We start from the raw sequence: 12,799 nt of genomic DNA, 5'->3' as shown, positions 1-12,799 counted from the left end.
AAGAATTTTGATGATTTCGTGCAGATTTCGGCTGTTTTCTTGCAATTCAGCCGTTGAATCTTGGTAAAAAGTCATGATTTTGTAGATTTCGTGCTCTTCTTTGCGAATTCAAGCCAGAAAACAACGAAAATCGGCGAGAAATCGTCGTTTTGCATCGAAATATGCGGTTTTCTGTAAGAATTTTGATGATTTCGTGCAGAATTCTGCTGTTTTCTTGCAATTCAGCCGTAGAATCTTGGTAAAAAGTGATGATTTTGTAGATTTTGTGCTCTTCTTTGCGAATTCAAGCCAGAAAACAACGAAAATCGGCGAGAAATCGTTGTTTTGCATCGAAATATGCGGTTTTCTGTAAGAATTTTGATGATTTCGTGCAGAATTCTGCTGTTTTCTTGCAATTCAGCCGTTGAATCTTGGTAAAAAGTCTTGATTTTGTAGATTTCGTGCTTTTCTTTGCGAATTCAAGCCAGAAAACAACGAAAATCGGCGAGAAATCGTCGTTTTGCATAGAAAAATGCGGTTTTCTGTTAGAATTTTGATGATTTCGTGCAGAATTCTGCTGTTTTCTTGCAATTCAGCCGTTGAATCTTGGTAAAAAGTCATGATTTTGCAGATTTCGTGCTCTTCTTTGCGAATTCAAGCCAGAAAACAACGAAAATCGGCGAGAAATCGTCGTTTTGCATCGAAATATGCGGTTTTCTGTAAGAATTTTGATGATTTCGTGCAGAATTCTGCTGTTTTCTTGCAATTCAGCCGTTGAATCTTGATAAAAAGTCATGATTTTGTAGATTCCGTGCTCTTCTTTGCGAATTCAAGCCAGAAAACAACGAAAATCGGCGAGAAATCGTCGTTTTGCATCAAAATATGCGGTTTTCTCTAAGAATTTTGACGATTTCGTGCAGAATTCTGCTGTTTTCTTGCAATTCAGCCGTTGAATCTTGGTAAAAAGTCATGATTTTGTAGATTTCGTGCTCTCCTTTGCGAATTCAAGATAGAAAACAACGAAAATCGGCGAGAAATCGTCGTTTTGCAAAGAAATATGCAGTTTTCTCTAAGAATTTTGATGATTTCGTGCAGATTTCGGCTGTTTTCTTGCAATTCAGCCGTTGAATCTTGGTAAAAAGTCATGATTTTGTAGATTTCGTGCTCATCTTGGCGAATTCGAGATAGAAAACAACGAAAATCGGCGAGAAATCGTTGTTTTGCATCGAAATATGCAGTTTTCTCTAAGAATTTTGATGATTTCGTGCAGAATTCTGCAGTTTTCTTGCAATTCAGCCGTTGAATCTAGGTAAAAAGTCATGATTTTGTAGATTTCGTGCTCTTCTTGGCAATTCAAGATAGAAAACAACGAAAATCGGCGAGAAATCGTTGTTTTGCATCGAAATATGCAGTTTTCTCTAAGAATTTTGATGATTTCGTGCAGATTTCGGCTGTTTTCTTGCAATTCAGCCGTTGAATCTTGGTAAAAAGTTATGATTTTGTAGATTTCGTGCTTTTCTTTGCGAATTCAAGCCAGAAAACAACGAAAATCGGCGAGAAATCGTCGTTTTGCATCGAAATATGCAGTTTTCTCTAAGAATTTTGATGATTTCGTGCAGATTTCGGCTGTTTTTTTGCAATTCAGCCGTTGAATCTTGGTAAAAAGTCATGATTTTGTAGATTTCGTGCTCTTCTTTGCGAATTCAAGCCAGAAAACAACGAAAATCGGCGAGAAATCGTCGTTTTGCATCGAAATATGCGGTTTTCTGTAAGAATTTTGATGATTTCGTGCAGAATTCTGCTGTTTTCTTGCAAATCAGCCGTTGAATCTTGGTAAAAAGTCTTGATTTTGTAGATTTCGTGCTTTTCTTTGCGAATTCAAGCCAGAAAACAACGAGAATCGGCGAGAAATCGTCGTTTTGCATCGAAAAATGCGGTTTTCTGTTAGAATTTTGATGATTTCGTGCAGAATTCTGCTGTTTTCTTGCAATTCAGCCGTTGAATCTTGGTAAAAAGTCATGATTTTGCAGATTTCGTGCTCTTCTTTGCGAATTCAAGCCAGAAAACAACGAAAATCGGCGAGAAATCGTCGTTTTGCATCGAAATATGCGGTTTTCTGTAAGAATTTTGATGATTTCGTGCAGAATTCTGCTGTTTTCTTGCAATTCAGCCTTTGAATCTTGGTAAAAAGTCATGATTTTGTAGATTTCGTGCTCTTCTTTGCGAATTCAAGCCAGAAAACAACGAAAATCGGCGAGAAATCGTCGTTTTGCATCGAAATATGCGGTTTTCTGTAAGAATTTTGATTATTTCGTGCAGAATTCTGCTGTTTTCTTGCAATTCAGCCGTTGAATCTAGGTAAAAAGTCATGATTTTGTAGATTTCGTGCTCTTCCTGGCGAATTCAAGATAGAAAACAACGAAAATCGGCGAGAAATCGTTGTTTTGCATCGAAATATGCGGTTTTCTGTAAGAATTTTGATGATTTCGTGCAGAATTCTGCTGTTTTCTTGCAATTCAGCAGTTGAATCTAGGTAAAAAGTCATGATTTTGTAGATTTCGTGCTCTTCTTGGCAAATTCAAGATAGAAAACAACGAAAATCGGCGAGAAATCGTGGTTTTGCATCGAAATATGCAGTTTTCTGTAAGTATTTTGATGATTTCGTGCAGAATTCTGCTGTTTTCTTGCAATTCAGCCGTCGAATCTTGATAAAAAGTCATGATTTTGTAGATTTCGTGCTCTTCTTTGCGAATTCAAGCCAGAAAACAACGAAAATCGGCGAGAAATCGTCGTTTTGCATCGAAATATGCGGTTTTCTGTAAGAATTTTGATTATTTCGCGCAGAATTCTGCTGTTTTCTTGCAATTCAGCCGTTGAATCTAGGTAAAAAGTCATGATTTTGTAGATTTCGTGCTCTTCTTGGCGAATTCAAGATAGAAAACAACGAAAATCGGCGAGAAATCGTTGTTTTGCATCGAAATATGCGGTTTTCTGTAAGAATTTTGATGATTTCGTGCAGAATTCTGCTGTTTTCTTGCAATTCAGCCGTTGAATCTAGGTAAAAAGTCATGATTTTGTAGATTTCGTGCTCTTCTTGGCGAATTCAAGATAGAAAACAACGAAAATCGGCGAGAAATCGTTGTTTTGCATCGAAATATGCAGTTTTCTCTAAGAATTTTGATGATTTCGTGCAGAATTCTGCTGTTTTCTTGCAATTCAGCCGTTGAATCTTGGGAAAAAGTCATGATTTTGTAGATTTCGTGCTCTTCTTTGCGAATTCAGGCCAGAAAACAAGGAAAATCGGCGAGAAATCGTCGTTTTGCATCGAAATATGCGGTTTTCAGTAAGAATTTTGATGATTTCGTGCAGAATTCTGCTGTTTTCTTGCAATTCAGCCGTAGAATCTTGGTAAAAAGTGATGATTTTGTAGATTTTGTGCTCTTCTTTGCGAATTCAAGCCAGAAAACAACGAAAATCGGCGAGAAATCGTTGTTTTGCATCGAAATATGCGGTTTTCTGTAAGAATTTTGATGATTTCGTGCAGAATTCTGCTGTTTTCTTGCAATTCAGCCGTTGAATCTTGGTAAAAAGTCATGATTTTGTAGATTTCGTGCTCTTCTTTGCGAATTCAAGCCAGAAAACAACGAAAATCGGCGAGAAATCGTCGTTTTGCATCGAAATATGCGGTTTTCTCTAAGAATTTTGATGATTTCGTGCAGAATTCTGCTGTTTTCTTGCAATTCAGCCGTTGAATCTTGGTAAAAAGTCATGATTTTGTAGATTTCGTGCTCTTCTTTGCAAATTCATGCCAAAAAACAACGAAAATCTGCGAGAAATCGTCGTTTTGCATCGAAATATGCGGTTTTCTGTAAGAATTTTGATGATTTCGTGCAGAATTCTGCTGTTTTCTTGCAATTCAGCCGTTGAATCTTGGTAAAAATTTATGATTTTGTAGATTTTGTGCTCTTCTTTGCGAATTCAAGCCAGAAAACAACGAAAATCGGCGAGAAATAATCGTTTTGCATCGAAATATGCGGTTTTCTGTAAGAATTTTGATGATTTCGTGCAGAATTCTGCTGTTTTCTTGCAATTCAGCCGTTGAATCTTGGTAAAAAGTCATGATTTTGTAGATTTCGTGCTCTTCTTTGCGAATTCAAGATAGAAAACAACGAAAACCAGCGAGAAATCGTCGTTTTGCATCGAAATATGCGGTTTTCTCTAAGAATTTTGATGATTTCGTGCAGAATTCTGCTGTTTTCTTACAATTCAGCCGTTGAATCAAGGTAAAAAGTCATGATTTTGTAGATTTCGTGCCCTTCTTGGCGAATTCAAGATAGAAAACAACGAAAATCGGCGAGAAATCGTTGTTTTGCATCAAAATATGCAGTTTTCTCTAAGAATTTTGATGATTTCGTGCAGAATTCTGCTGTTTTCTTGCAATTCAGCCGTTGAATCTTGGTAAAAAGTCATGATTTTGTAGATTTCGTGCTCTTCTTTGCGAATTCAAGATAGAAAACAACGAAAACCAGCGAGAAATCGTCGTTTTGCATCGAAATATGCGGTTTTCTCTAAGAATTTTGATGATTTCGTGCAGAATTCTGCTGTTTTCTTACAATTCAGCCGTTGAATCAAGGTAAAAAGTCATGATTTTGTAGATTTCGTGCTCTTCTTGGCGAATTCAAGATAGAAAACAACGAAAATCGGCGAGAAATCGTTGTTTTGCATCAAAATATGCAGTTTTCTCTAAGAATTTTGATGATTTCGTGCAGAATTCTGCTGTTTTCTTGCAATTCAGCCGTTGAATCTAGGTAAAAAGTCATGATTTTGTAGATTTCGTGCTCTTCTTTGGTAATTCAAGCCAGAAAACAACGAAAATCGGCGAGAAATCGTCGTTTTGCATCGAAATATGCGGTTTTCTGTAAGAATTTTGATGATTTCGTGCAGAATTCTGCTGTTTTCTTGCAATTCAGCCGTAGAATCTTGGTAAAAAGTGATGATTTTGTAGATTTCGTGCTCTTCTTTGCGAATTCAAGCCAGAAAACACGAAAATCGGCGAGAAATCGTTGTTTTGCATCGAAATATGCGGTTTTCTGTAAGAATTTTGATGATTTCGTGCAGATTTCTGCTGTTTTCTTGCAATTCAGCCGTTGAATCTTGGTAAAAAGTCATGATTTTGTAGATTCCGTGCTCTTCTTTGCGAATTCAAGATAGAAAACAACGAAAATCAGCGAGAAATCGTCGTTTTGCATCGAAATATGCGGTTTTCTGTAAGAATTTTGATGATTTCGTGCAGAATTCTGCTGTTTTCTTGCAATTCAGCCGTTGAATCTTGGTAAAAAGTCATGATTTTGTAGATTCCGTGCTCTTCTTTGCGAATTCAAGATAGAAAACAACGAAAATCAGCGAGAAATCGTCGTTTTGCATCGAAATATGCGGTTTTCTCTAAGAATTTTGATGATTTCGTGCAGAATTCTACTGTTTTCTTGCAATTCAGCCGTTGAATCTTGGTAAAAAGTGATGATTTTGTAGATTTCGTGCTCTTCTTTGCGAATTCAAGCCAGAAAACAACGAAAATCGGCGAGAAATCGTCGTTTTGCATCGAAATATGCGGTTTTCTCTAAGAATTTTGATGAATTCGTGCAGAATTCTGCTGTTTTCTTGCAATTCAGCCATTGAATCTTGGTGAAAAGTCATGATTTTGTAGATTTCGTGCTCTTCTTTGCGAATTCAAGATAGAAAACAACGAAAACCAGCGAGAAATCGTCGTTTTGCATCGAAATATGCGGTTTTCTCTAAGAATTTTGATGATTTCGTGCAGAATTCTGCTGTTTTCTTACAATTCAGCCGTTGAATCAAGGTAAAAAGTCATGATTTTGTAGATTTCGTGCTCTTCTTGGCGAATTCAAGATAGAAAACAACGAAAATCGGCGAGAAATCGTTGTTTTGCATCAAAATATGCAGTTTTCTCTAAGAATTTTGATGATTTCGTGCAGAATTCTGCTGTTTTCTTGCAATTCAGCCGTTGAATCTAGGTAAAAAGTCATGATTTTGTAGATTTCGTGCTCTTCTTTGGTAATTCAAGCCAGAAAACAACGAAAATCGGCGAGAAATCGTCGTTTTGCATCGAAATATGCGGTTTTCTGTAAGAATTTTGATGATTTCGTGCAGAATTCTGCTGTTTTCTTGCAATTCAGCCGTAGAATCTTGGTAAAAAGTGATGATTTTGTAGATTTCGTGCTCTTCTTTGCGAATTCAAGCCAGAAAACACGAAAATCGGCGAGAAATCGTTGTTTTGCATCGAAATATGCGGTTTTCTGTAAGAATTTTGATGATTTCGTGCAGAATTCTGCTGTTTTCTTGCAATTCAGCCGTTGAATCTTGGTAAAAAGTCATGATTTTGTAGATTCCGTGCTCTTCTTTGCGAATTCAAGATAGAAAACAACGAAAATCAGCGAGAACTCGTCGTTTTGCATCGAAATATGCGGTTTTCTCTAAGAATTTTGATGATTTCGTGCAGAATTCTACTGTTTTCTTGCAATTCAGCCGTTGAATCTTGGTAAAAAGTGATGATTTTGTAGATTTCGTGCTCTTCTTTGCGAATTCAAGCCAGAAAACAACGAAAATCGGCGAGAAATCGTCGTTTTGCATCGAAATATGCGGTTTTCTCTAAGAATTTTGATGAATTCGTGCAGAATTCTGCTGTTTTCTTGCAATTCAGCCATTGAATCTTGGTAAAAAGTCATGATTTTGTAGATTTCGTGCTCTTCTTTGCGAATTCAAGCCAGAAAACCACGAAAATCGGGGAAAAACCGTCGTTTTGCATCGAAATATGCGGTTTTCTCTAAGAATTTTGATGATTTCGTGCAGAATTCTGCTGTTTTCTTGCAATTCAGCCGTTGAATCTTGGTAAAAAGTGATGATTTTGTAGATTTCGTGCTCTTCTTTGCGAATTCAAGCCAGAAAACAACGAAAATCGGCGAGAAATCGTCGTTTTGCATCGAAATATGCGGTTTTCTCTAAGAATTTTGATGAATTCGTGCAGAATTCTGCTGTTTTCTTGCAATTCAGCCATTGAATCTTGGTAAAAAGTCATGATTTTGTAGATTTCGTGCTCTTCTTTGCGAATTCAAGATAGAAAACAACGAAAACCAGCGAGAAATCGTCGTTTTGCATCGAAATATGCGGTTTTCTCTAAGAATTTTGATGATTTCGTGCAGAATTCTGCTGTTTTCTTACAATTCAGCCGTTGAATCAAGGTAAAAAGTCATGATTTTGTAGATTTCGTGCTCTTCTTGGCGAATTCAAGATAGAAAACAACGAAAATCGGCGAGAAATCGTTGTTTTGCATCAAAATATGCAGTTTTCTCTAAGAATTTTGATGATTTCGTGCAGAATTCTGCTGTTTTCTTGCAATTCAGCCGTTGAATCTAGGTAAAAAGTCATGATTTTGTAGATTTCGTGCTCTTCTTTGGTAATTCAAGCCAGAAAACAACGAAAATCGGCGAGAAATCGTCGTTTTGCATCGAAATATGCGGTTTTCTGTAAGAATTTTGATGATTTCGTGCAGAATTCTGCTGTTTTCTTGCAATTCAGCCGTTGAATCTTGGTAAAAAGTCATGATTTTGTAGATTTCGTGCTCTTCTTTGCAAATTCAAGCCAGAAAACCACGAAAATCGGCGAGAAATCGTCGTTTTCTCTAAGAATTTTGATGATTTCGTGCAGAATTCTGCTGTTTTCTTGCAATTCAGCCGTTGAATCTTGGTAAAAAGTGATGATTTTGTAGATTTCGTGCTCTTCTTTGCGAATTCAAGCCAGAAAACAACGAAAATCGGCGAAAAATCGTCGTTTTGCATCGAAATATGCGGTTTTCTCTAAGAATTTTGACGATTTCGTGCAGAATTCTGCTGTTTTCTTGCAACTCAGCCGTTGAATCTTGGTAAAAAGTCATGATTTTGTAGATTTCGTGCTCGTCTTTGCGAATTCAAGCCAGAAAACAACGAAAATCGGCGAGAAATCGTCGTTTTGCATCGAAATATGCGGTTTTTTGTAAGAATTTTGATGATTTCGTGCAGAATTCTGCTGTTTTCTTGCAATTCAGCCGTTGAATCTTGGTAAAAAGTCATGATTTTGTAGATTCCGTGCTCTTCTTTGCGAATTCAAGATAGAAAACAACGAAAATCAGCGAGAAATCGTCGTTTTGCATCGAAATATGCGGTTTTCTCTAAGAATTTTGATGATTTCGTGCAGAATTCTGCTGTTTTCTTGCAATTCAGCCGTTGAATCTTGGTAAAAAGTGATGATTTTGTAGATTTCGTGCTCTTCTTTGCGAATTCAAGCCAGAAAACAACGAAAATCGGCGAGAAATCGTCGTTTTGCATCGAAATATGCGGTTTTCTCTAAGATTTTTGATGATTTCGTGCAGAATTCTGCTGTTTTCTTGCAATTCAGCCGTTGAATCTTGTTAAAAAGTCATGATTTTGTAGATTTCGTGCTCTTCTTTGCGAATTCAAGCCAGAAAACCACGAAAATCGGCGAGAAATCGTCGTTTTCTCTAAGAATTTTGATGATTTCGTGCAGAATTCTGCTGTTTTCTTGCAATTCAGCCGTTGAATCTTGGTAAAAAGTGATGATTTTGTAGATTTCGTGCTCTTCTTTGCGAATTCAAGCCAGAAAACAACGAAAATCGGCGAGAAATCGTCGTTTTGCATCGAAATATGCGGTTTTCTCTAAGAATTTTGACGATTTCGTGCAGAATTCTGCTGTTTTCTTGCAATTCAGCCGTTGAATCTTGGTAAAAAGTCATGATTTTGTAGATTTCGTGCTCTTCTTTGCGAATTCAAGACAGAAAACAACGAAAATCAGCGAGAAATCGTCGTTTTGCATCGAAATATGCGGTTTTCTCTAAGAATTTTGATGATTTCGTGCAGAATTCTGCTGTTTTCTTGCAATTCAGCTGTTGAATCTTGGTAAAAAGTCATGATTTTGTAGATTTCGTGCTCTTCTTTGCGAATTCATGCCAGAAAACAACGAAAATCGGCGAGAAATCATCGTTTTGCATCGAAATATGCGGTTTTCTGTAAGAATTTTGATGATTTCGTGCAGAATTCTGCTGTTTTCTTGCAATTCAGCCGTTGAATCTTGGTAAAAAGTCATGATTTTGTAGATTTCGTGCTCTTCTTTGCGAATTCAAGCCAGAAAGCAACGAAAATCGGCGAGAAATCGTCGTTTTGCATCGAAATATGCGGTTTTCTGTAAGAATTTTGATGATTTCGTGCAGAATTCTGCAGTTTTCTTGCAATTCAGCCGTTGAATCTAGGTAAAAAGTCATGATTTTGTAGATTTCGTGCTCTTCTTGGAGAATTCAAGATAGAAAACAACGAAAATCGGTGAGAAATCGTTGTTTTGCATCGAAATAGGCAGTTTTCTCTAAGAATTTTGATGATTTCGTGCAGAATTCTGCTGTTTTCTTGCAATTCAGCCGTTGAATCTTGGTAAAAAGTCATGATTTTGTAGATTTCGTGCTCTTCTTTGCGAATTCAAGCCAGAAAACAACGAAAATCGGCGAGAAATCGTCGTTTTGCATCGAAATATGCGGTTTTCTCTAAGAATTTTGATGAATTCGTGCAGAATTCTGCTGTTTTCTTGCAATTCAGCCATTGAATCTTGGTAAAAAGTCATGATTTTGTAGATTTCGTGCTCTTCTTTGCGAATTCAAGCCAGAAAACCACGAAAATCGGGGAGAAACCGTCGTTTTGCATCGAAATATGCGGTTTTCTCTAAGAATTTTGATGATTTCGTGCAGAATTCTGCTGTTTTCTTGCAATTCAGCCGTTGAATCTTGGTAAAAAGTGATGATTTTGTAGATTTCGTGCTCTTCTTAGCGAATTCAAGCCAGAAAACAACGAAAATCGGCGAGAAATCGTCGTTTTGCATCGAAATATGCGGTTTTCTCTAAGAATTTTGACGATTTCGTGCAGAATTCTGCTGTTTTCTTGCAATTCAGCTGTTGAATCTTGGTAAAAAGTCATGATTTTGTAGATTTCGTGCTCTTCTTTGCGAATTCAAGCCAGAAAACAACGAAAATCGGCGAGAAATCGTCGTTTTGCATCGAAATATGCGGTTTTCTGTAAGAATTTTGATGATTTCGTGCAGAATTCTGCTGTTTTCTTGCAATTCAGCCGTTGAATCTTGGTAAAAAGTCATGATTTTGTAGATTTCGTGCTCTTCTTTGCAAATTCAAGCCAGAAAACCACGAAAATCGGCGAGAAATCGTCGTTTTCTCTAAGAATTTTGATGATTTCGTGCAGAATTCTGCTGTTTTCTTGCAATTCAGCCGTTGAATCTTGGTAAAAAGTGATGATTTTGTAGATTTCGTGCTCTTCTTTGCGAATTCAAGCCAGAAAACAACGAAAATCGGCGAAAAATCGTCGTTTTGCATCGAAATATGCGGTTTTCTCTAAGAATTTTGACGATTTCGTGCAGAATTCTGCTGTTTTCTTGCAACTCAGCCGTTGAATCTTGGTAAAAAGTCATGATTTTGTAGATTTCGTACTCTTCTTTGCGAATTCATGCCAGAAAACAACGAAAATCGGCGAGAAATCATCGTTTTGCATCGAAATATGCGGTTTTCTGTACGAATTTTGATGATTTCGTGCAGAATTCTGCTGTTTTCTTGCAATTCAGCCGTTGAATTTTGGTAAAAAGTCATGATTTTGTAGATTTCGTGCTCTTCTTTGCGAATTCAAGCCAGAAAACAACGAAAATCGGCGAGAAATCGTCGTTTTGCATCGAAATATGCGGTTTTTTGTAAGAATTTTGATGATTTCGTGCAGAATTCTGCTGTTTTCTTGCAATTCAGCCGTTGAATCTTGGTAAAAAGTCATGATTTTGTAAATTTCGTGCTCTTCTTTGCGAATTCAAGCCAGAAAACAACGAAAATCGGCGAGAAATCGTCGTTTTGCATCGAAATATGCGGTTTTTTGTAAGAATTTTGATGATTTCGTGCAGAATTCTGCTGTTTTCTTGCAATTCAGCCGTTGAATCTTGGTAAAAAGTCATGATTTTGTAGATTCCGTGCTCTTCTTTGCGAATTCAAGATAGACAACAACGAAAATCAGCGAGAAATCGTCGTTTTGCATCGAAATATGCGGTTTTCTCTAAGAATTTTGATGATTTCGTGCAGAATTCTGCTGTTTTCTTGCAATTCAGCCGTTGAATCTTGGTAAAAAGTGATGATTTTGTAGATTTCGTGCTCTTCTTTGCGAATTCAAGCCAGAAAACAACGAAAATCGGCGAGAAATTGTCGTTTTGCATCGAAATATGCGGTTTTCTCTAAGATTTTTGATGATTTCGTGCAGAATTCTGCTGTTTTCTTGCAATTCAGCCGTTGAATCTTGTTAAAAAGTCATGATTTTGTAGATTTCGTGCTCTTCTTTGCAAATTCAAGCCAGAAAACCACGAAAATCGGCGAGAAATCGTCGTTTTCTCTAAGAATTTTGATGATTTCGTGCAGAATTCTGCTGTTTTCTTGCAATTCAGCCGTTGAATCTTGGTAAAAAGTGATGATTTTGTAGATTTCGTGCTCTTCTTTGCGAATTCAAGCCAGAAAACAACGAAAATCGGCGAGAAATCGTCGTTTTGCATCGAAATATGCGGTTTTCTCTAAGAATTTTGACGATTTCGTGCAGAATTCTGCTGTTTTCTTGCAATTCAGCCGTTGAATCTTGGTAAAAAGTCATGATTTTGTAGATTTCGTGCTCTTCTTTGCGAATTCAAGACAGAAAACAACGAAAATCAGCGAGAAATCGTCGTTTTGCATCGAAATATGCGGTTTTCTCTAAGAATTTTGATGATTTCGTGCAGAATTCTGCTGTTTTCTTGCAATTCAGCTGTTGAATCTTGGTAAAAAGTCATGATTTTGTAGATTTCGTGCTCTTCTTTGCGAATTCATGCCAGAAAACAACGAAAATCGGCGAGAAATCATCGTTTTGCATCGAAATATGCGGTTTTCTGTAAGAATTTTGATGATTTCGTGCAGAATTCTGCTGTTTTCTTGCAATTCAGCCGTTGAATCTTGGTAAAAAGTCATGATTTTGTAGATTTCGTGCTCTTCTTTGCGAATTCAAGCCAGAAAGCAACGAAAATCGGCGAGAAATCGTCGTTTTGCATCGAAATATGCGGTTTTCTGTAAGAATTTTGATGATTTCGTGCAGAATTCTGCAGTTTTCTTGCAATTCAGCCGTTGAATCTAGGTAAAAAGTCATGATTTTGTAGATTTCGTGCTCTTCTTGGAGAATTCAAGATAGAAAACAACGAAAATCGGTGAGAAATCGTTGTTTTGCATCGAAATAGGCAGTTTTCTCTAAGAATTTTGATGATTTCGTGCAGAATTCTGCTCTTTTCTTGCAATTCAGCCGTTGAATCTTGGTAAAAAGTCATGATTTTGTAGATTTCGTGCTCTTCTTTGCGAATTCAAGCCAGAAAACAACGAAAATCGGCGAGAAATCGTCGTTTTGCATCGAAATATGCGGTTTTCTGTAAGAATTTTGATGATTTCGTGCAGAATTCTGCTGTTTTCTTGCAATTCAGCCGTTGAATCTTGGTAAAAAGTCATGATTTTGTAGATTTCGTGCTCTTCTTTGCAAATTCAAGCCAGAAAACCACGAAAATCGGCGAGAAATCGTCGTTTTCTCTAAGAATTTTGATGATTTCGTGCAGAATTCTGCTGTTTTCTTGCAATTCAGCCGTTGAATCTTGGTAAAAAGTGATGATTTTGTAGATTTCGTGCTCTTCTTTGCGAATTCAAGCCAGAAAACAACGA

This window comes from Gnatocerus cornutus, chromosome 5 (genome assembly GCF_029298725.1).
Source record: "Gnatocerus cornutus isolate USDA-ARS CGAHR chromosome 5, icGnaCorn1.1, whole genome shotgun sequence".
Taxonomy (NCBI): Eukaryota; Metazoa; Arthropoda; class Insecta; order Coleoptera; family Tenebrionidae; genus Gnatocerus; species Gnatocerus cornutus.
This window is presented reverse-complemented; position numbering follows the sequence as displayed.